This window comes from Octopus bimaculoides, chromosome 21 (genome assembly GCF_046866305.1).
Source record: "Octopus bimaculoides isolate indiv1 chromosome 21, ASM4686630v1, whole genome shotgun sequence".
NCBI lineage: Eukaryota > Metazoa > Mollusca > Cephalopoda > Octopoda > Octopodidae > Octopus > Octopus bimaculoides.
The window spans coordinates 10926203-10951202 of record NC_142948.1 but is presented as its reverse complement, the minus strand read 5'-3'; the positions used below and the strand labels follow the sequence as shown (position 1 = coordinate 10951202).

General features: G+C 32.9%; 1 long non-coding RNA gene across 1 annotated transcript in view; it reads right to left on the bottom strand.

Moving 5' to 3' along the window:
• The window catches only part of LOC149131489 (uncharacterized), a 518316-nt gene that overhangs the window by 26598 nt on the left and 466718 nt on the right, over positions 1-25000 (bottom strand). Inside the window, exons 3-4 of the long non-coding RNA XR_016237745.1 lie at positions 22014-22120; positions 5845-5898 (exon numbers count right to left, since the gene is read on the bottom strand). This is a non-coding gene — a long non-coding RNA (uncharacterized LOC149131489). The remainder of the gene's footprint in view (positions 1-5844; positions 5899-22013; positions 22121-25000) is intronic.

Here is a 25000-nt window from a genome sequence, read left to right as displayed (position 1 = left end):
ATTAAAGTATTAGTTAGCTCCTGACTGCAATTACAACTTGCATTTTCAAAAAAAATATGTAATTAAAAGCTCCTGTGATAAAATCTTTTCCACAAATTGAAAATAAAGTGCATAATTTTTTAAGGCCATTAATTTTTAAATTGTGCAATATTTTTCTAGCGTTTTTAAATAGACAAATAAAATACACATTTCGTTATTAATATAGCAAAGGCTATCGATATAGTTTATTAGAATTAAAAGACATGACTGTCTACACCTTTCCTTATCTATCTATCTATCTATACATACATACATACATACTTATATACAAATATACATATACATACATATATACTCACACATATATATATAAGTGTAAATATACATATATGTGTGTATGTAAATGCACGTAAACGCACACACGAGCACTCGCATATATTTATGTATACACATATGTATATGTATACCTCTCACAACACCACCACCACTATTACTGCTACTACTACTACTACTACTACTAATAATAATAATAATAATAATAATAATGATAATAATAATAATAACAACAATAATAATAATCCTCATTAATATTCTTATTATTATTATTGCTATTATTCTGTAGTCTCAATTTTATCACATACTTTTACTGCACTGCAGAGCGCAGCTCTGTGTGCCTTGGGTATGTGCTGTGGTGTGTTATGATGCTCTTATTTTTACTGTGTTGAAAGTGTTTTACCTAGGATGTGTGCGGTGCCTAGTTTTGCTAATATCTGTATGTTATATTTACTGTTTAGTCCTGGAGTTTTTGTTATGTATTTATCTGAATATTTTATAAAATTATATCTAATGCGCCTATTATTATAGGAATTGTTTCTATTTTTAGACTCCCCATTCAAGTTATCTCTATTTTCAGATCTTCGTAGTTCGTAAGTTTCTGTTTCTTTTAGAGAAATATCATCATCAGTTACTATTGATACATCGATTAGAAAGCATTATTATTCGTACTATTTTTCTTCTTCTTCTTCTTCTTATTATTATTATCAGGAAACTGCCAGATATTCGTTTACAATTGGATAATTACAACGAAGACTGCCCGAGCGATTTATTGAAATTTGAATTTAATCTATAACATTGACCTTATTACATTTATTAATTGTTAGCCACTGCCGTCAACAGAAAATGTTGCTGACGTCGTCGTAATCATTTTCATCTTCGTCATTATTGTTGTTACTATAAATTTATTAATGCCCATCATTACCATTATACGCGATAACACCGACATGTTTATAATTCATAGTTTGAAGATAACTTTGCTACCGACTTTAATGTCCTCACCATCGTTTCATCAATATTGACACCGTCATCAGAATCATCGTTGTCGTCATCGTCGTCTTTGTCGTCGTCGTCATCATCATTGTCATCATCTCCATCATGCTCATCAACGTCATCATCGTCATCACCGCCGACGTCCTCTACGTCGCTGTCGTTATAAAGTATCCACTCTGGACATATCCTTTCGTATCAATGCCTTTTTAATCCTTAACTTCATTTCACTAACAAGCATTGCCATCAATAAAGAATTAAACCATCATGCTGAAAATTGTTGCCCCTCCACCTCCAATAGCCCTTCAACATTTTACGGCCTTCAGGCGGCGTGTTTGCAAACTCATTGGCAATCCTGGCAAAATGCTTAGCGATATTTCGTCCGTCTTTTACCTTCCGAGTTCAAATTCCACCAAGGTTAACTTTGCTTCTCAAAATCGATAAAATAAGTACTAGTTGAGTAATGGGGTCAATGTAATGGTTCTAATATAAAACAATGTTTTACTGCCATAAGGACTAGAGAAATATGATGGAGCATATTAATAACCCTCATGTTCCAAATCAGTTGCACTAAAACATGTATTTTGGGGACTTGATCCCTCACAGATTCTAGTGCTATAACACTGTAACCACGGGCCCAGAAGCGTTTCTTTTATTTGGCTAGATTGCAAACGTTTTTTAGAACCGGTAATTTAACACTATTTTATTTAAACAACGTTAATGATAGTGGTAGTCTTATAGCTTTGTACTCTGGGCACAAGATCCGAAATTTTTGTAGTTGGTGCCAGTCGATCATATCAACCCCTCTACGCAACTGGTATTTAATTTGTTGAGCCCGAAAGCATGAAAGGCAAAGTTGACCTTGCTAGAATTTGAACTCAGAACGTAAAGACAGTCGAAATTTCGCTTAGCATTTCGCCCGGTGTGCTAAAGTTTCTACCAGCTCACCGCCTTTAAAAAATAGCCGAAATCTGTCTGGATAATTATTTTTTTCTAATCTAGGCACAATGCCCGAAATTTGAGAGAGGGGGGGGGGCTAATTAATTAGATCGACCCCTCTACGCAACTGTTACCTAATTTATCGATCCAGAAGGATGAAAGACAAAGTCGACCTCGGTGGAATTAGAACTCAGAACGTAGCGACAGACGAACTACCACTAAGCATTTCGCCCGGCGTGCTAACGTTTCTGCCAGTCTTAGTGCTAATTCCTTCTTCAGTCTGTGACGTTCGACAATTTGCTCATCGCATTTAAAAAACAAAAACCATAAATTGGTCTGGATAGTTATTCTTTTCTAATCTCGGCACAAGGCCCGACATTTTGGGGGACGGGGCTAGTGTATTCGATCCACCCCAGTACCCAACTGGTACATAATTTATTGATCCCGAAAGGATGAAAGGCAAAGTCGACCTCGGTGGAATTTGAACTCAGTGCATAAAGACAGACGAAATACTGCTAAGCATTTCGCCCGGCGTGCAAACGTTTCTGCCAGTCTTAGTGCTAATTCCTTCTTCAGTCTGTGACGTTCGACAATTTGCTATCATATCTGCAAAATCAATTACCCTTAGAGCAAATCTTTATTGTAACACTGTCTTTATCCAGTCCATAAACTGTTCTATAGCTTCTTGTTGCTTTAAGTATCTATTCACTTCAATGTATCCGTACATCTCTATCCATTGATTTTAGGAACTTGCATTGTTTTCGAGGATTCCTGTATCTTCTTGCCTGTTACTGAATTCTACCCTTTTTAACTTTATTCACTAGCTCCACTAAACTGCATTTTTCCTACAGATCTGTGTTAAGTGGACTAAGGGAACTGCAATGTGTCCCACACATCTATATACTGTGGCTTCATGAAACTTCTATGTATAAGCTTTCAGTTCGAAAATCATTGTGTATTTCGAATATTTACAAATAACGACGAATATTGTTGACATATTTATCTCACCATTTTGATTTCATTTAACAAAGGACATATCTGCAGGGAACATATCTTTCACGACTCTAATATTCACAAATAAGACATCTAAATTTTGTAAGTTAAAGTTATATGTATATAATGAATCTCTGAGCGAGATATACATACATATATATACACACACACGTATGCATATCTGAGTATATATAAATCTCTCTCTCTCGCTTGCTCTCTCTCTCTCTATATATATATATATGTATATATATATATATATATATAGGGAGATGTACTTGTATATATAGATAGACATACATATGTGTGTATGTGTATATATATATATATATATATATATATATATATATATATATATATATATAGGGAGATGTTCTTGTATGTATATATATATATATATACATATATATATATATATAGACATACGTATGTGTATATATATATATATATATAGACATACGTATGTGTATATATATATATATATATATATATATATATAGACATACGTATGTGTATATATATATATATATATATATATATATATATATATATATATATATATATATATATACATAATTCCTACAAAAAAAAAATGACCGGTAATGAATTTAGGCAGGGATACAGTCGATAAGCACTCGCTTGGTAATAATTGTAAACATCACGATTCCAACGAACAGTAACGCTAACGGTGCCACTGGAGTTCTCTTGGAGAACAGGCCTCATTAACCGTCATTATCGTTAGTAATTATGTTCATCAATATTTTATCATTGCCGTCAGTAATATCAAATGTTGCCCTGACCCTGCCTTTATCATCGACGCCTTAATATTCTTAATCACGAACGGCTATGACTCGCCGGAAACATTGCTCTCCATAGCGCCGACCTCAGCGGTTCATTTTTGACAACCGTTGCGATTAAGCATGCGCAACATCGGGAAAAGTGGTAGATAGAGTAAGTGGAGAAAGCAACGGCTTCATCTGCTGAACCAGCAGCAACAGAAAAGACGGTTGTATATATCTATGTACGTCATTAACGATTGGCCAGCTAAAATAATCGGTGTCCTGCAATTTGTAGCAGTCCAGCATTTGCATCATTACGTTGATAAACAGATAGTGTTAATTAATGAATCAATCTGAGAACGCATTCAATTAACTAACAGCTTTAGTATTTCATTGATTTTCAAACACTTCGATATACGCAGCTATATATGAATGTATGCATATATCTATGCTTTCACATATGTGTGTGTATGTATGTATATATGTATGTATGTGTGTGTGTGTGTGTGTGCTTGTGCGCGCGTGACTGAGTTTGTGTGTGCGTGTGTGTGTGTGTGTATGAAGATTTTACGTGATAATGAGGGTAGACCTTCAAGCGAGACGGTTCTGCAATTCTTATACACACGTAAATATTTACATGTGTGTATGTGTGTGCGTTTGCGCGCATGCCTCTGTGTGCGTGTGTGCTTGCGTGTGTGTGTGTGCGTGTGTTGATGAGGCTATATGTTCAACCGAGACGGTTCTGCAATTCTTATAGACACGTAAATATCTGCAAGTATGCCTGTATGTAAACGCTTGTGTATGTATGTAACTCTTCTGTAACATAACGTAAAACTGTTGACAGTTGTGAATATGCTGAGACATCAGATGTCTCATCAACAAGAATAGAAACAAACTTAGCCTGCTCAATTTCCTTTTGCATCTCATTCAACATTACTTTATGAATTGCATCGATCCAGTCATTTTGAATTCTGACAGACCGGTGAAGACAGAAGTTGCATCTAGATGACTTTCCATTTTTTTTTTTTTTTTTTGTGATATTTATTGATTAAATATACGAGTTCTTTTATAATTTACTCGATTATTAGAGCCTTCAGATTCAAAATGACCCCGAAACGATAATTCCTGGAGCCCTAAAAAAATAACAAGATCGATCAATCGTTGCAGAATGGATCTGTTTCGTCTTTCTCATTATGATGTTTTATGCTTTAATTTTTACATGCATCTAATTGTAAGTCTATGCGAACATTCCCGAATATTTTAAGATCTATCAAATAATTTATATGCCTTTGAGAACACTCGTGCTTTAGCATAGCCATATGTAAATTACTTAAATCATCATAGCCTTTATCATTCTAAACATTCATTTCTAAGCAAAAAAGTAAACAAGGCCAACAGAATAATTTATTAAGTGTAGCACTTCCAGCTAACCATTTTTTTTCTTTTCATACAAATTAACCTGAAATTGTCTCGTGAATTTCTTGTTGTAGCTTCGGAAATTAGGTAAATTCGGTGTTGTCTCCCACCGTTTATAATAAATTGTTTTCCATCGAAGTCTCTTTTCGAAGAACTATTTCTCAAAATATCGTTTATAACACCCGTTTCAAAAAAGGCTACTTTTATATAAGAACACACGTATAAGCGTCAGCGTAAATTCTAAGTCAATTTCAACAAAACGGAAAAATAGCGTTATTTAAATTAATTTAAAATCAATTCGCTACTTCTGAAATAAGAAATATAATACAGATAATATTTTTGTTTTCAGAACATTCCAAAAATACAATAGCGCAAACATATGTTTTGGATAAAAAAAAAAAAAAAGATTCAAACTTACCGCCAGATTATTCCGACATTCCAGCTGGTTAACTCAGGAATTATGGGACTGCTCCTGTTCGGGTCAAAAAGTGGAACGAGGTTAGCAACAATTCTACACTAACAAAGACACAGGTGGTCTTTTAAACAAGTCACTAAGAGTGAGAGAGAGAGAGATAGAGAGCGAGAGAGAAAAGGAAAGACAAACTAACAGAGACAGAGAGGGGGTGTTTTTCATGTACGTCTTCTCAAAGTAGATATACGAGTCACTGAGAGAGGAGAAGGGGAGGCAGAATATTTCAAAAACACCTGGACGGATTTTCTTTCAAACAAAGTAACTAGTTTATCTAATGTTCCGATGATATGAATAAAACATCAGAGAGCATGCAGCGCATATCTTGCATACTTGAGAGTGCACGCCCCTGATATATATATACATAAATCCGTCCCAAAAACACAATGTTCTGTTTTCGATTAAACTTAGTGTCATCTTGGTCAAACAGCTTCTATTATAAAGGCGAATGGAGCCAACGAAATTGGCCGCAATAAGTAACTGGCGAAATGAGCAACCGAGGAAATCCATCGTTTAGATGTTGATATTTATTTGAAGGTCCGGTCGTGTAACACATTCAATAACGCTGTGGACTAAGTTCTATTGTCATTATTTTTCTTATGAATCATATTTTTTAAGAATTATATTTCTAAGAAATCTCTAAGTACCTTAAAGATAATAACGGATAAACAGGTTTTACAAATATTTCAGACGAAAACGTAAGAAAAAATCAATTAGAATACAATGGTCAATACGTAATGGCCTAATATTCTCCAATACAATGAAGTATATATTCATTTATAATTATTTATTTGAAATACTTATGCACACATTAGGAACATTTTAGTCAATTTCCAAAATGTGTGTGTATGTGTGTGTATGTGTGTGTGTGTGTGTGTGTGTGTGTGTTAGTGTGCTGATTTGGTAGACGGAAACACAAAGAATCCTTTCGTAGATAGATTTATATTATTTATACATGTACACTTAAATATATTTGCATACATATACATATGCACACAACCACGTACACACACACATATATGTATGTATACATACATATATACACACATACATTCTTACATATGTGTGTGTGTGTGTGTATACACACACACACATATATATATATATATATATATATATATATATATATATATATATATATATATATATATATATATATATATATATATATATATATATATATATATGATTATGATACAAATGTTAGGCTCGTTACACACCGGCCTATGAAACTATTGAAATTGTGGTTTTTCGCTGTAAATATTTCCCACCGCAGAACACTCTTGTGTTCGGATTGTCTTCTTTACGGATTATTTATTGATATGGATAATCAACCTTAAGCTCAAGTTTTACATTTGAATGTATGGTTTTATTCTATTCGTTTCCATAGAATTTGTAGCTTATTCTATTATTCATTAATACAAAAACATTGCTATGTGTAATGATATATCATATTGACATAAGGTTACATATTGAACTGTAACGAACGCAAATCAAAGAATCCTAATCTTATTCAGATGATGGATAGCCCAAAACAAACCGTCCATCTCCACTCAGCTTGCTTCTGTCATTAATTGCCCAAACAAATCGTAATTCACAAGTCACTATGTGGATAGCTTCTCTACAAATGAAAAGGTAACCTTGTAATTCTATAGATGAACTTGTGGTGTGTGCTGAGGAAGAAAATATCAACTGCAAACTATGAAGCTGTGATAAAATATACCAAAGATTAGGACTTGTTAAATAAATTATGGCAAAATTGAACTGAATCTCTTAAAGCAATGATATCGTCTTTGATGTAGATTCGTAAATATACAGTTATAAGAAGATCAAGCTTCTAAATACATATGTGTATGCAGAATAAAGAAGTACTAATTGGATAAATCAAAGAAATTACTACGAAAATAAATTAGATATATTTGCTTCATATAAATAAATGAACGTGAACAAATTGATAAAATAAAATATTAGGTAGCGAAAGAGTAACTGTTATATTTGTATTGCCGTTAGACATTCATGGAAATATAATGAATTATCATTAATATATACACAAAATAAAATAAGAACGACGTTTTGAAAAGTTACTCAACCATAAAAAGTATTCAGACAAGTAGATCGGGAAATTGCAGATGTGTTTTGAAAATATTCGTTTCAAATTTTGGCACAAGTCTAGTTATTTCTTGGGGATGGATTAAATCGATTTTATCGACACTAGAAGAAATGAAAGGGAAAGTCGACCACATTGATATTTGAACTCAGAACGTAAAGATGTTTGAAATACCGCAGGTCATTTTGCCGAATCGTTTTCGATTATACCAGCGCGCTGTCTTAACTGTTTCGAAGGGAGGCACGTAAGATTAAGGCTTACAAAAGAAACATTCGAAGTGAGACATATGATTGCACAGGCGCAGGTGTGGCCTTGTACGAAGAACCTTGCTTCCTATCCACATCATTCCGGGTTCATTCCTACTGTGCGGCACTTCGTACAAGTGTGTTCTATTATTGCCACGGGCTGACCAAATCCCTTTTAGTGGATGTGGTAGACGGAGACTTGAAGAAGACCGTCGCGTTATATATATATATATATATATATATATATATATATATATACACGCACGCACACACACACACACACACACATATATATATAGGTGTGTATGTATTCGTCTGTGTTTGTGATTGTGCATTTATGTGTGTTTGTATGTGTGTGTGTGAGGTTGTCCCAACGCCCAACTGCTTGCAAAAGAGACCGAACATTTTGTACGACTATAGACTCCTCTCCATACACTTTCTGTAACAATGCGTTGGCCTCTGAGCAGGGATCCCCATGACAACTTTCTCTGTCATGGTTAATGCCACGATCATACGTTACACACCTTCCTTCGAAGCACTGCTGTAAACAGCGGAAGTGATCTAGAAGGGTAAAAACTAGTGCACGTGTACAGCAGTGTACAAGGTCAATCTTTAACCAGCGGCTTCACTCTGTGTGCTTTAGTGTTGTTACAATGGCAACAGTTCGGATACTTATTTATCAGAAGTCGTATATATATATATATATATATATATATATATATATATACATATATATATATATATATATATATATATATATATATATATATATATATATATATATATATATATATATATATAGCAAAGACCACGCACACAAGGATTTCGCAAAATTATCGTAAAAATATACCGATAATATACGAAGAAATATTATTTATTTAGTTTCCTATGAAGATCAACTGGTGCAAACACGAACCAGTTTTATCAGGCAACTATATTGAAAACAAATAATCTATAAAGAGATATAGAAGGAAATCAAATAAAAATGCATTGAAAATCTAAAAGAAATATCTGGAAACTTCCATGATTCTACAACAGTAAATCTAGCAGAGGTTAACTGGGACTATCTGGAACTTGGGTTAGGACGAAAATATGGTATGCTTTATTTTATCTTTTATCTTTTACTTTTTTTCAGCTATTGGGCGGTGGTCATGCAGCAGCACCGCGCTGACCGGTTTAGTTAAACAAATCGATCACGGTAGGTATTTTTATTTTTAAGCCTGGTACATTTTTACTCCCTTGTAATTGTGAACCGTTTAGTAAAGGGGACTAAAAGCAACCAAAAAGGGTTGTCAAGTGTTGGAGGCGGACAGCTATACACATACTAACACAAAATCACGTTCACGCTGAAGCAGAAGCAAATCCGTTTGTGTGTGTGTGTGTGTGTGTGTGTGTGTGTGTGTGTGTGTGTGTGTGTGTGTGTGTGTGTGTATGTGTGTATATATATATATATATATATATATATATATATATATATATATATATATATATATATATGTTCAACACGCGTGTGCTTTTGTGCATGCGTGTGTGTGTCTGTGAATATATATATTTATATATGTAAATAACGTCAATGGAACATATATCCGGAAAATATGAGGTGCACTGTAGGCGCTATTAGTCAAATAACCGAATCTGATGAAACGTCTATGAGCCTAAGCTCTATCGATGCGAAACCGTGGCCACTCTATAACGGGTCATACAGTTAAATTCGTGTAAATATATTCACACACACACACACACACACACACACACACATACGCAGACACACAAACCCATTGTCGACATGATTAATTGCTAAATCCACAAGGTTTTTTTTATTCTCTCTATTTTTATTTTCTCATATTCCTTTCTGTTGAACAAAGTAGGTTCGAAATGCAAAATACTTTCTCACTTTCCCGAGCGTCAAACTGCATGTTTCTTTTTTTTTTATACAGCTGTCTTAATCGTTTGTGTCTCTGTAAATTTAAACTGTATATTCAAGCTATAAGCAAGAAAAAAAACACGAAAATCAATAACGCGAGTACAGTGTTTTTGGACGCTCAGGAAAGGAAAGAAAAGCCTGTTACACAAGAAATGATTTAAAAATGCTTGTGGCTTTTCCTCATGATCTTAAACATGAAGTAATGCTATTGTCGTTTTAGATAAAGCAAATCATGTGTCCCCACTAAGTTTATTAATAGTTGATTCCGATATAGTTTCTGACAAATATCTCTCCCTGTATTTTCTCCTCTAATACACTATGTATACACACACGCTCACGCACGCGCACAAACAGACATATATGATATAAATAATATGTATATATCTAAGTATATATATGCGTGTGTATGTATATGTCTATATATACACGTCTGTAGATATGCGTAGATATAAGGATAAATAGATATATATGCATATATATATATGTATATATGAACATATATATACATACATACATATATATATATATATATATGAACATATATATACATACATACATACATATATATATATATGAACATATATATACATCCATACATATATATATATATATGAACATATATATACATCCATACATATATATATATATATATATGAACATATATATACATACATACATATATATATATATATGAACATATATATACATACATACATATATATATATATATGAACATATATATACATCCATACATATATATATATATATATGAACATATATATACATACATACATATATATATATATATATATGAACATATATATACATACATACATATATATATATATATGAACATATATATACATACATACATATATATATATATATGAACATATATATACATACATACATATATATATATATATATGAACATATATATACATACATATATATATATATATATATATATATATATATATATATATATATATATGAACATATATACATATATATATGAACATATATATACATACATATATATATATATATATATATGAACATATATATACATACATACATATATATACATATATATATATATATATGAACATATATATACATACATACATATATATATATATGAACATATATATACATACATACATATATATATATATATGAACATATATATACATACATACATATATATATACATATATATACATACATACATATATATATATACATATATATACATACATATATATATATATATGAACATATATATACATACATATATATATATATATGAACATATATATACATACATACATATATATATATGAACATATATATACATACATACATATATATATATATATATATATATATATATATATATATATATATATATATATATATATATATATATATATATTATTCATTCATTCTTTTGTTCTTATCTATATATATATATATATATATATATATATATATATATATATACAGATATGAATATACATGCACACATACACATTCATCTGGCATTGTAAAATGGCAACCATTGAAAATTGATATAAACATCAACAAGAAAATTAAATGCGAGAAGAAATGTGCAACTATATTTTGGGATACGCTGGTTATAACTGACAGAGAAATATTGGCAAATCGTACAGATAGAATTTGCCAATACTATCATATATGACAATATTTCCTTGCAGATACATTAATGCCAGCATAGAAAATCATATCTTTAAAAGAACTGGAGAAATTGTCCAAATATATCGATTTGGAAGCAGAGATAACTCGAACGAGTGGAACGAAATCAAAACAATCCAAAGAATATTAGGAGCGTTAGCTACGATAAGAACAAGACGAAATTACATATATTATCAGTATCGCATGACTTACGAATACAGATAGCATACAAAAATATACATCTGTTAAAGCCTGAACGAATACTACATCGAATGTGAATTGAATAAATTTGCACACATTGAACGAGGAAGAAACTGCGCTTGAGTTCATGGATTGAACGTATATACAACATAATGATCATGATGATAAGGATGATGAGCAGCAATTTGGGGGAAGGGGACTAGTCAATTACCTCGACCCCCAGTATTCAAATATTACTTATTTTATCGATCCGAAAGTATGAAAGGCAAAGTCGAGTCGGCGAAATCTGAACTCAGAACGTAGAGACGAGCGAAAAACCACTCAGCATTTCGCCCAGCGTGCTAACGATTCTGCCAGCGCGCAACCTTATGATGATAATATTAAGAGCATATAAAGACTCATGGCCCGTAGATCGTTTATAGATAACCTTTCGGAATTTACATAATTTTTCTAAGGCGGAGAGCTGGCGGAATTGTAACTGCGGCCCGGAAAATGCTTAGCGATATCGTGTCTGTCTTTCGGCTCAGATTTCAGATTTCGAATGCCACCGGGGACGACTTAGACATTCATTTTTTCGGGGTTGATAAAGTAAGTACTAATTGAACACTGGGGTTGATGTAATGAACTAGCCCCCTGCCTCGAACTTGTGCCAATACTTGAAACCAATATATATAACTTTTCTAAATTCATTCTGTCTCTTTTTTGTTAGTTTAGTGTGATCTGTTTCCTTCGCAACCCTTGTATCTTGATACCAATTAGAAATTACTTGCGTATAACGCCTAAAATGCGACATATTTCTCAGTCTTTGAACAATAGTGAATTATATTCTGTTTGAGGAGGGAAACATTTCCTCCACACATGCATTGGATCTCGTGCATAACACAAGCGATTTTCCTGAGTAAAAGAAAATGTTTCACCTCGGGGTTTGTTATAAATTTTGAAAGATTTCAGTGAATGTTGCTGACACATTTTTAGCGACTAGGTATTTTTGTTCTGTGGTGAAATCTAAGGTCTTCTGAGCTACCTCTACAAGATACATCTACCATTGTTATGCTATATTTCCGAATGAGAAAGTATTTGTTATCCATGGTGATTCCCAACATATTTCACCAATATATTCCAACTGCTAATATATTCCCATGAACGTGATGGCTATCAAGATTGCGACACGTCGATGAAATCTCTTACGACACTCTTCATTTTCTCTTACCAAATCTCTGTGAAACGAAATTAAAAGCAATTCAGTTATGTAAAATGTTGCCTTCCGAATTTATCACATTTATATAACGATGTAACATATGCTGCTATATGCACCTCCTCTAGCAGTTTTTCTTCAAATATATTTATTGGCTGCTTCCAATTACCCTTACATGGATTGCATTAGGCTGGTTATATCAAGTGTAAAAACAAAAGCTGCTTAAGCTTCGTACGTTAGTTCAATGCTCTATATTAAGGCAATAGCAACATGTTTCATTCGAATGTAGGGATCTAGTATACGGGGAAAATTTGAACACAGAGGAAGAAAACTGACACAACATCTATCAAAAAAATAGCCACTGGCGTGTATCTATCGATTCCACTCGGTTATAAGAGCACATATGAAACTGAATGTGAAGCGTATTCATCACATATATTTTTCATGGAGTCCTTATTTATACATGACAAACCTGAGCTCGTGGACGCCTGGTGTCACAATTAACATATCTCCATTTCCCTAAATCATCAATCTTTGCTCTATGTGATAAAGATACTAACATCAATCAATGCGAACACACGAATATGTTTAGTAGAATAATATTTAAGAATATCGAATTTAAATGGAAATACATTCGGTATAAATGGATAAAAAAAAATTAAAAAACAGTGAAATGCTTAGATATTTGTTAATATACTTTTATGAAATTAATGTATAGAAAGATGTTCAATGCAATCGGGTTTCAGCATTTAAAATCATGTAATGAGATTATTTAAATGAAGGGGGGGGGGGGGGAAAGTAAATTTCATTGCGATTCACAAACATATGGAAATAGATAACGTATAACTGCGTTTACAATACAAACGTAATTGCTGATTTTTCATGAAATGAAATTCAAATCATTGGAGTTTGTCGTTATGTATGCGTGCTTCACAAAAACTTGGTACAATACAACACTGACAACGAAATTCATACCCTGCTTCACGCAGCGATTGTCAATAGAATGAAATGTGAAATATTATTTATCCAATTCTATGGCTAACTACATATATTTGTATATATAAACTACTTAATTATTAATATTTTACTATTTGAAAGCTAAAATGTTGCACTTTAGTGATTTTGCTATAATAAAAACTATGTATATATATTCTATGTAAAATATCTAATATCCACTACGCGCGAACACACACATAGACACAGGTCAAATATACGTAGTCTTACAAATATCATGGCGTGCATTTGTGTTTGGGAGTGTTGGGCACTTTTTAGAATGTGTTAAATATGATAAAGAGAAGAAAACTCACAAATATAATTTGATAGTTTTCGTTCCGTTGCCGCGTTGGCCTTCAAGTTTGAAGATATGGGAAGCATCTGGGTGGAAATTTCGACCTTATCCTCGAGCCTCTTATATTATTTCCCCTGTTTCTAGTATTAAATCCCACGGAGAATTCCTGTTAATAGCATTTAGTATAATGACTCATTCCTGGACATCTCAGTTCGCTTCTTCATAATGCTTTTCTTTAACATCTTGTCACATTTGATTAACGAATGAAATAAAAATAAGAGGTGTCCTCGTGAATTTTTCTTCCGAGTTGAGTATGATCATTATACTACTAGCTGACCATGTGCCGGCAATAATGACGGCTTAATGTAGTGTTAGGCCTATTCCTTTCAGCTGCAGAAAATAAATGACTATTCAATGATTATAGATAAACTTTCTTTTACAATTACTTAATAATAATTCCACCATCAACATTTCATTGCAAATAATGTCGTGTCCTACAAATATATAGTAGGTAATTTCAAGAATTTAATTGCATCTCCCACTATGCTGAGGAAGATCTGTTACGCTTCGGTCACGCGTTTATAAGGAATATTTTACGCGAAGTGTATTTTATTTTTAATTGACACTTGTGTACAAAATTCCATTTAATTCACCACTCCATGACAACTACAACATGTGCTATATATCTACATTTGAAATGATATATGCAGAAAGTTTGCACATTAAGCAAATTGTATTTAGATATTAGAACTAAAGCTATCGAAATATATAAGTTTAATGCATTTGTGATTGGTTGGTTTGGAAGTTTTCATGTATCCAGTAATGTTGTGTATATTTCTCTTGTGTATTTAATATTCTGAGTAATCAAAAAGCAAAATGATCCCATAAGAATAACTCAGCTAGGTTACAAAAGGAGCAATTATTGTATTTAAAACAACTATTAACTAACAAACACGCGTCCTTATTTGTCTTCCGGTCTCCATTCATTATCGTTGACAATTTCCCTACCTTGTCATTTGGAACATTTCGGATTTGCCAAACACAACCAAACACACACATACACACACACACAAACAAGCACACACACAATCGCATATTCACAATGATTAAAATTGTATATCAATCCACTTCTGCCAGACTGTCTGTGTTGCTCTCTAGCTGCGGTGTATGTATCTATGTCTGTCTGTCTTTCTCTCTCTCTCCCTCTCTGTATATACGTATACATACCCACACATATACATTATATATATCATTTACTGCGTTTCAATAAAATTAGACTTGAGTGCCGTTCCTGTCGCCAAACGTAGCTCTCATGGTACCGATATGGTATGAAGTATCTATCGAAGTCTATACGTGTATACAACCGTGTGTGATGGTCTACAATGACACGAATGCCCGGTATATATTTATAAGAATCCTAAAATGTGTTCAAAACCAATGATGCTTATGTCACACATTTATATGAAACTGTGACCTCAGATTTCCAAACCTACATTCTTGGACTAAAATTAAAGCCAAATTGAGTGAGAAAAAAACTTTATAAACTATGACTTCAGACAAGTTTTCATGCATATTCACGTCGTGGAAGAAGCATTTTGGAAATTACCGCCCTTAGTTTGATAAATAGACGACAAAGCATTCCAGCAGAATGAACAAATGGAATAGTCATTAAGGAAAACGACGGAAAATATTTATTTTTCAATTTATGCATTAGATCAGTGAGTAGCGTATACACCAAAATACTCACTACACACGTATTAACACAAGCAATCTCTTGTGTATGTGCGTCAGATGGAAATATCTAAAGGAACTTTTATTCTACTTACAATGTCATTCACATACAATTGTGTGTGAGAATGCACAATTATTCACACAAAACTACATAGATACGTATGCGTGTGTCTATATATATATATATATATATATACACACACACACACAGACAAATTTATATATATATATATATATATACACACACACACACACACAGATACAAATTTATATATATATATATATATATATATATATATATATATATATATATATAAATGTGTATGTATTAATTCTGATGATGAATATCTGTAATATATTTCTAATAAAAACTTGATCAGAGAATAATAACAATATAGCAATGATCTGAACAGCACGTATGCTATATATACAATCGGAGAAAGACGGCAGTTCGCCATATCTATTACGGGCAATATATTTAATTCAGTTGACTAAAACAACTATATCAAGAAAGACAATGGAAATTCCCATGACTCTACATTTTATCAAATGGTATTATATATATATATATATATATATATATATATATATATATATACACACATATGATATTGTTCAATATTTCCCCCATTTATAATTCAAAGATCAACTGTTCTTCCATAGTTTCCTTTCTTTTGTTTGATGCGCTCATATTTTATTTATTTATCGCCTGTCGTCTGCTTCAAAACATATTTCATTCACAATGAATCAAAATGGACACTGGGTGTTTTCTTAATGATAAAGCAAATAATACTTATTGAAATGCATCTCAACCTTTTTGCTGCATATAATACTGCTCTTGTTGTCGTTTATTTTATTCGTATTTATATCCTTGATGTTCTTTCAGTTGGTATTGCTATCGGCTAGTATATCTGTTTCATATGCCATTTTCATGAATTTGCTGGCACTGCTGTTTAATATTATTGCTAGATTTTGTCTTGTTTCTCTCCTCTTTGTTTTCCTTTTTTTTTCTTCTTTTTTTACATTTTTTGGTCATAATGTCGTAGCAGATCTTTATACATCTCTTAAATGTTACTCTTATTATTACCAATATGAACGACGACTTCATTGCCATTGTTGAATCGACCGTTGGCATTATTATTATTATTATTAACATTAATATTATTGTTATTATTATTATTATTATCATTATTGCGAGCTGGCAGAATCGTTAGCACACTAGACGAAATGTTCAGCTGTATTTCGTCTGTCGCTACGTTCTGAGTTCAAACTCCTTTAACTTTGGCTTTCATCATTTCACGGTCGATAAATTAAGTACCAGTGCCCCCTCCACCAAAACGCTAGTCCGTGTTCCTATGCTAGAAAGGCTTATTATTATTATTATTATTATTATTATTATTATTATCATTATTCAGGAAATTCCTTGCGTGAAACAATTTCCCAGAGAACTTTGAAGAAGTTCAAGAATTATAAATGTCGTCGGCGGATTGGTGGGGTTAAGTCGCTTACATCAACCCAAGTGCTCAACCGGTACCTATTTTATAGACCCGACAAGCATAGGAAACAAAGTCGTCCTAAGCATTATTTGAACCCAGAAACTAGAGACGGATGAAATGCCGCTAAATATTTTCTCCGGCACAGTAACTATTCCGTCAGCTCGCTGCCGAAGCCCATTAAATAATACAAGGATAATCGTTCCTTTTTTTGTGCTGGATGATTTGTATATATGCTGGGTCGGTTGCTTTACTATATTTGTTTCCAAATCCTGCCGTAGGCTTCCTGAGTGATATACTGAAACAATCAACCGCGTAAACTTGAACACCGTGCCCCTGATTAGATTTAGCAGAGTCGACGTCTTTGCAATTATTCAGATCACGTTTGATAAATGTGTCCTCCCAAACCACACGAAATGCTGATGTCCTATAACGCTAACGAGCATTTCTCATGGCTAAAAATATAAAGATGCCAGAACATATCATGACAAATGTAAATCATATTAATAAAGTCACCAGTGGACATTTTTTTGTCCGTTTGTCAGAATACGAATAAAATTTCCTACGACATTTTAAAATAGATCTTTAAATGCCATATCTAAATGTTATTGGCTAATGTCAACGCCAGTCTCTCTCGTAATTTCTTGGCCCAAACATTTTGATTGTGACAATAGTAAACTTCCAGCTTTATACATGTATTGTCTGAAAAAAATATAAGACATACTCTGTACAGAATAAATAATAGAGTGTCATCATATCTCTAACTAAATATGTAAATAAATGAATAATTTTATTCTCGTCTTGAAATTTACTTCTCTCATTGGATTGCAACTCGGAGAAATTTGCGCCACTATTATTTTAAGTCTGGTAGGTGTACAGCAAGCGTCTTTTGTTCAAACGCAAGCTTTCTGCGCTAAAAGCAAACCAACACCTATTGTCAAGGAGGGCAGCGCATAAAATATATACATACATGTGTCTGCGTGAATGTGTTTATGTACACTCATACACATACGCACACAAACACACACAAAACACAAACGCACGCACACACTCACACACATGCACACGCACACAAACACACACACACACACACACACACACACACGAATATATTTTTTATCTTTTACTTTTTTTCAATTATTTGCTTGCAGACATGTCAGGGCATTGTCTTTAAGTATTTTAGTTGAACAAATCAACCTCAGGGTTTATTTGTTTATGCGTAGTACCTATTCTGTCTTTCTAATTTCATTGAACTGCTAAGTTTTTTTTTTGGCGGGGGGGCACAATCGCACCAAACCAGTTGCCAAGTTCTAATCGGAGAACAAACACACACACACAACTACACACACACTATTGTTATATACGTCGGTCTTTGCATTTTCCGTTTACCGAAATTTGTTGCAGAGCGATGTTCTTCAAAAAAAAACTCACCTACTCGACAGAATGAGTTTTAAAAATAATATTCCTGCCTTCGTTGATTCGAATGTGATTATGTTAGAATACAGTCATCGATATTACAGTTTATTACAGCACAATTATTATCCATGTTTTCAAGTTAAAATTATATGAAACTAGAAAACCTAACCTCAAATCTTAATATATTTAGTCAGTCAAAATAAGAAATCTGCCACCCGTCCACATTTCAAATTTTGATTTTCAGGTTTAAAAAAAAAAAAAATCTTAAATTATTGTTGTTGTCTTAGATATAATCTACTTAAGTCCAATATGTTTCCTTGGTCATAGTATTTCGCAAGCGACATTGCAAAATGTGACCCTGATTTGTTCACGTCTGTAATGCATGATAACAGTAAATGAAATGTGACTCGAATAACCCGTATTAATTCTAGAATCTGTTGCATGCAGCAGAAACCTTCTCGAATGAAAAAAAAAAAAATAACGGAGGATAGCGAAATAATTGAAACAGGCAATGACATTCCGGTACATTATTAATTTCGAGATAACGTAATTAATCGTGTGTACAACTAAAAATCTCACTTAATTGACATTTCTCTTTAAGTGGCTAAAATAAAACTAAAACCTAGCAGCATCTATTAGCGATACTGACAGAAAAGGTGATGCAATTTCACTTTGATATTCTGATATCAAGTGAAACTCTGAAAGTTAATTTTTGCCCGCAACACTTAGAGATAGCAAACGCAATGAAATCAGTGTGATTTGATAACGTGGAGTGTTTTTTTTTTTATTCTAGTTCAAACATATTATTCACTATGACTAATTTCCACTTCAGTATATTTATGAATTTCTTTTATCTATTTTCTTTTTTTTTGGTTATCTGGACTTCTAATATTGCAGGATCTGTATAATATTGATTTACATATTGGATGTTCGAAAGTAATATACTGCAGCTGTTGGTCGAATGATAGCTTAAACCCAAATCGCAAGAAATCGGAATTTCGGTAACCTAAACTACGACTTAAAGGAATTGATGTATTCGACTTATTTATCCACATAACAAATATCGTGTGCCCCTGTAAAATAATTGTCTCAGATTCCTATGATACGTAGATTTCTGGATAATAGTGGAGTGTATTTAATGATAAATCTCATCTATGACAAACATGCTTTCATTTTCACCCTAAAGGTGCGCTATTATGTTTTAAATACTCTATCATGATGTTTCGGCCATCTCAGTTTAGTCACTTGTCGCAAGATTTATTTCTTCCTACTATCAAATTAAGTAGTAACGAAAATACTATACTTTATCATTTTAGCTAAATTATGGATCTGTGGACACATATCAGCACAATCAACATTGTATTTGGTCATTTAAGGATCAATGCAGTTTGAAGATCAAACACCAGTAAAGGCTTTCATGGCCATAACCTCCATAAAATGTCGTGAAAGATTTCCATACAGACAGTTTTCGTTAAATACTTATACGTATAAACCGATAAATAGAAGAATCGTTGCAGTCATTACAACATGGAACAGACGTCTCTTTTATTTACTATGACTCACCGTAGAGGTGCAATGGCCCTTTATTTAGCGCAGTGTACTCGCGGTCATTGGATCGTGGTTTCGATTCCTAGTTCCGCTTCAAATAGCATTGCACAACTCGTGGCTAAATTGTATTTAGTAATATAATTAGGTAAATCTAAGCATTATCCAGCATTTAAAACCGAATCATGTGTAGCACCTATACAACTAGTGATACTGCTAAGATCTTGAAAAGAAAGAGCACATACCACAGGTACGCGATAGAGGAAATTTACGCTCTCCCCTTAAACTATCAGCTAATTTTGATTCAGAAACTCTTTAGACTCTTTGCCAATATAGTATGCTTGACTTTCAATGTGCACAAGAGTAAGTGATAACTTTAAAGCACAAAAAATGCAGCAATTTCAGTGGAAAACACTGGAATAGAAAACGTCTTCTGTGAACAAGCATTAACCAAAATTTGAATGGACGCAAAACGATTCCTCGACGGTCAGACACCACTGATTGTTTGAACTTTGCATAATTAAAAAAAAAAAATATCTGATACGATACATTATTCATATTTGTGTAAGTTCCTGAATTTCGTGGTTCATATCCTGAAAAAAAATCCAAACTGAGAGCCGCAGCTCTCTTTCGTATTGTGGTTGACAGTTCGCACTTTTCAGAATCTAAATAAGCTACGGATTTCCCAGTATTTATTATGACAGTCAATGGATGGATGTACAGGGCGATTCCGAAATACTTGGCAGCGTAGTTAGTTACGTTGTAATACGTATGGCATGTCTTTGTCATGCTCTCCAGTCGAGTATAGGAAAGTTACTAACTAATAACTGAATGCTGAAAAGGCAAAAACGATACCTAACTCTCTGCTACATCGTTCTGTATCATTTCATGTAGCATTCCAGTCTTCTTGGGCAGTTTGGTAAATATTCTTTAAGAAACCTCGATGACCATTCAATATAAATATACATACATTCATATATATATATATATATATATATATATAAACACACATGGACATACATATATATATATATGTATGTAATATAGATTTCTCTGAATGGCTTTGCAAAACATGTTTGCCAGACAGTTATATTTCTACCATTAAGTAAGACGGAGTAGTGTTGCAATGTATTGCCTTTCATGCTGACACATTTTCATAATAGTGATCTGTGTTCAGCGTGAAGTAAAACATGTATCCGATTTATGTAGCAAAACATCAAATCATGCTTCCAGAACTGAGCAAGACAATGATTACGGAAAATATTTTATACATACCGTTGAGCTGTTTTGAATACGACATCCACCAATGTGACTGTTTATTTGTATTTACTAGACCAAGTTGACATTTGTATTCCGGTTTTCTGATTAATAGCACGGAAAGTCTGAGAAAAAGAATTAGTGATATCAGCAAGAAATATTGAAGATGAAATCTAGAATCTGTTTAATATTTGAAAATATTTACTATTATGAAAATTATTCGTGTTTACGAGTCTGTTCGGAAATGTAGCTGTTATTTCGGTCAGCACCACTTCGAAATGTTTGGTTTGCCACTCAGTATATGTTGAAACCCTAACCGTAACGATTCGAAATCGAAATCGCCAACCTCAAGCTTGTACAGATATATTGTATTATGTATTTGCTGATTTTGCAATATTTACATTCAAGGGCTACTTCTATTTCATAAACTGAATTTATTCTATATATGCAGCACCAATGCAAAACAGCAAATATTATATATTCGACTTCCACATCCTTCACGCTAGAGATTTCGTTTCAGAAATAATCCAAGTGCACGCCGTTGTGGCAGTATGGACAAACTGCAAATACGGCGAAATATGCTATATGTTGCTGTTCTAGAGCCATTTCCTTTCGTCCAGTTCGGAAAATATTTTGGCTTTGTAACACTAGGCATTTTCGAATGGGTTTTACCGCGTCAAAAATCAGTAGCTTGTGTCGAGTAAATAACACACGTGAAGTATGAGCAAACGAATGTTTCTGTCTGTATATATATGTACACAATGATAAATGAATATTTTATACGCACACACTCACTCACTATGTCTGTACATATATGTACACAAACATAAATTGATATTTTATACACTCACTCACTCACTCACTCGCAAACACACCCACATACACACACAGATGCACGTGCATATAAATATATACATATTTATTTATCTATCCATGTGTCTCTGTCTACGTATAAATATATAACATAAAATACACTTGGACGCAGTCTCAAGTGCCTTAAGGTTTCATGGCCACGAAGGACACGTCCACCTTCTTAAATATAGGCCACGTAGGACACGTCCGCCTTCTTAAATGTAGGCCACGAAGGACACGTCCGCCTTCTTAGGCCTTGTAACACACTGCCTAAATACTAATCTTAAGAAAGTAGTCTTCTCAGTATTAGAAATAAGGAAGCTGATTGGAAGGTTATATATCCAATCCATCACTGGAACTGTAAAAATCTGTAAGACTTCTAAGAAATTTATCAATTAAGTATACGTAAGCATGTCTAGATATGCAATATACGCATGGGAATCCATACATAAAGCTAAACATACAAACCTTCACGTATACATACATACATACATACACATTATGTTGATGTTGAAAGATGCATTGGATCTAGCTGAGAAAACTGATCTTTTTCTGTTGGCAAGAATTCTCGCATACCACAATGTGTGAGAGCGTGTGTGGGGGGGGGGGTGTATGTGTGTGTGTGTGTGTGTGTGTGTGTGTGTGTGTGTGTGTGTGTGTGTGTGTGTGTGTGTGTGTGTGTGTGAGTATACAAGAAATGATACATCATCATAAAAAAAAAAAATATTCGATACAGCTCTATAAGAAGACAGATTGAGAGTAATGTAATACTTTAGATAAACACAAGCACATACACGAACACAGAAACACACACACACACACACACACACACACGAATTTATTGTCACAGAGATGCACACACCCGGTCATTCAGATATATTTATGTTTATACAAATATGCATATTCAACAATAACTATATGTGCGCGGATGCGTGCTCGTGTATGGGCGTCTGCATTTGTATATATATACGTTTATATGCCTGTACATGAGTGTGTAATTAATATAGAAGCAATATTCAGCATTTTTTTCATTGACATTCGTAGGGACACACTAAGAAAACCTGGAGCGATCGGAATGTAAACAGAATATTTGTCACTAATATTAGGCATACACTGTCAGGTAGATATTACCCAACAACAGCTGGAAGATATATGGCAGTGAAAGCAGTGTCTTCCAAATCTAATTTATTATACATTTCGTTATTGCTGGGACACAATTATTTTCTGGGTTTGATTTAGATTATTACATCATGTCTTTGCAGGTAGTTATTAAGAACAGATATAGAGACTAAACACGAGAGAACGACAGATAAATACACGTAGAGAAAATCATAAACTCTCACAGATACACATATTTATATATGCGATTATGAGTTTATACTATATATATATATATATATATATATATATATATATATATATATATATATATATATATATATATATATATATATATATATATTATACAGATGTACGCCCACATTCTCTTTGCTAAAGTTGTTTTGCAGGCTCTTTTCCTCTTTTTATTGATGCGTGTGAGGTCACATACATAATATGAAACGTGAATATATAAATTCATTTTTGCTTATGCGTGTACGTAGATAGCTACAATAAACAGATATACATGTATATTTATACGTCTAATACACACACACAGGTACATATATACATATATATATATATATATATATATATATATATATCTATGTGTGTATATATATACACTTATATATAAGCGTGTTTTTATATATGTTTATGTATATATTTGTATATAAATATAAATATATGCATATAAGTACATATAAACATATAAACGCATACCTTTATATTTGCACCACTATATATGCACGGGAAATTATGCGTGCATCAATGTAACTCTTCATATCTTTGTGCACTGTCTATATGCCATAACATTCGATGTTCCATAAGAAAAAAAAGGCCGCCATTTCTGCCTTGTACGTCCCTACATCTGCCTTTTTCTCTTCTCTCGTTGACTCCGCATATCTCCAAATATACTGCGTCTCCCTGTTTACTATCTATTATAACACATTTTATAACATCAGATATGCATTATTATAACCAGTTACTGTGCTTACTTACGCATACTATTATTTCAATAGTTTATCATAAATCCACATCGCCCCCTATGTTTC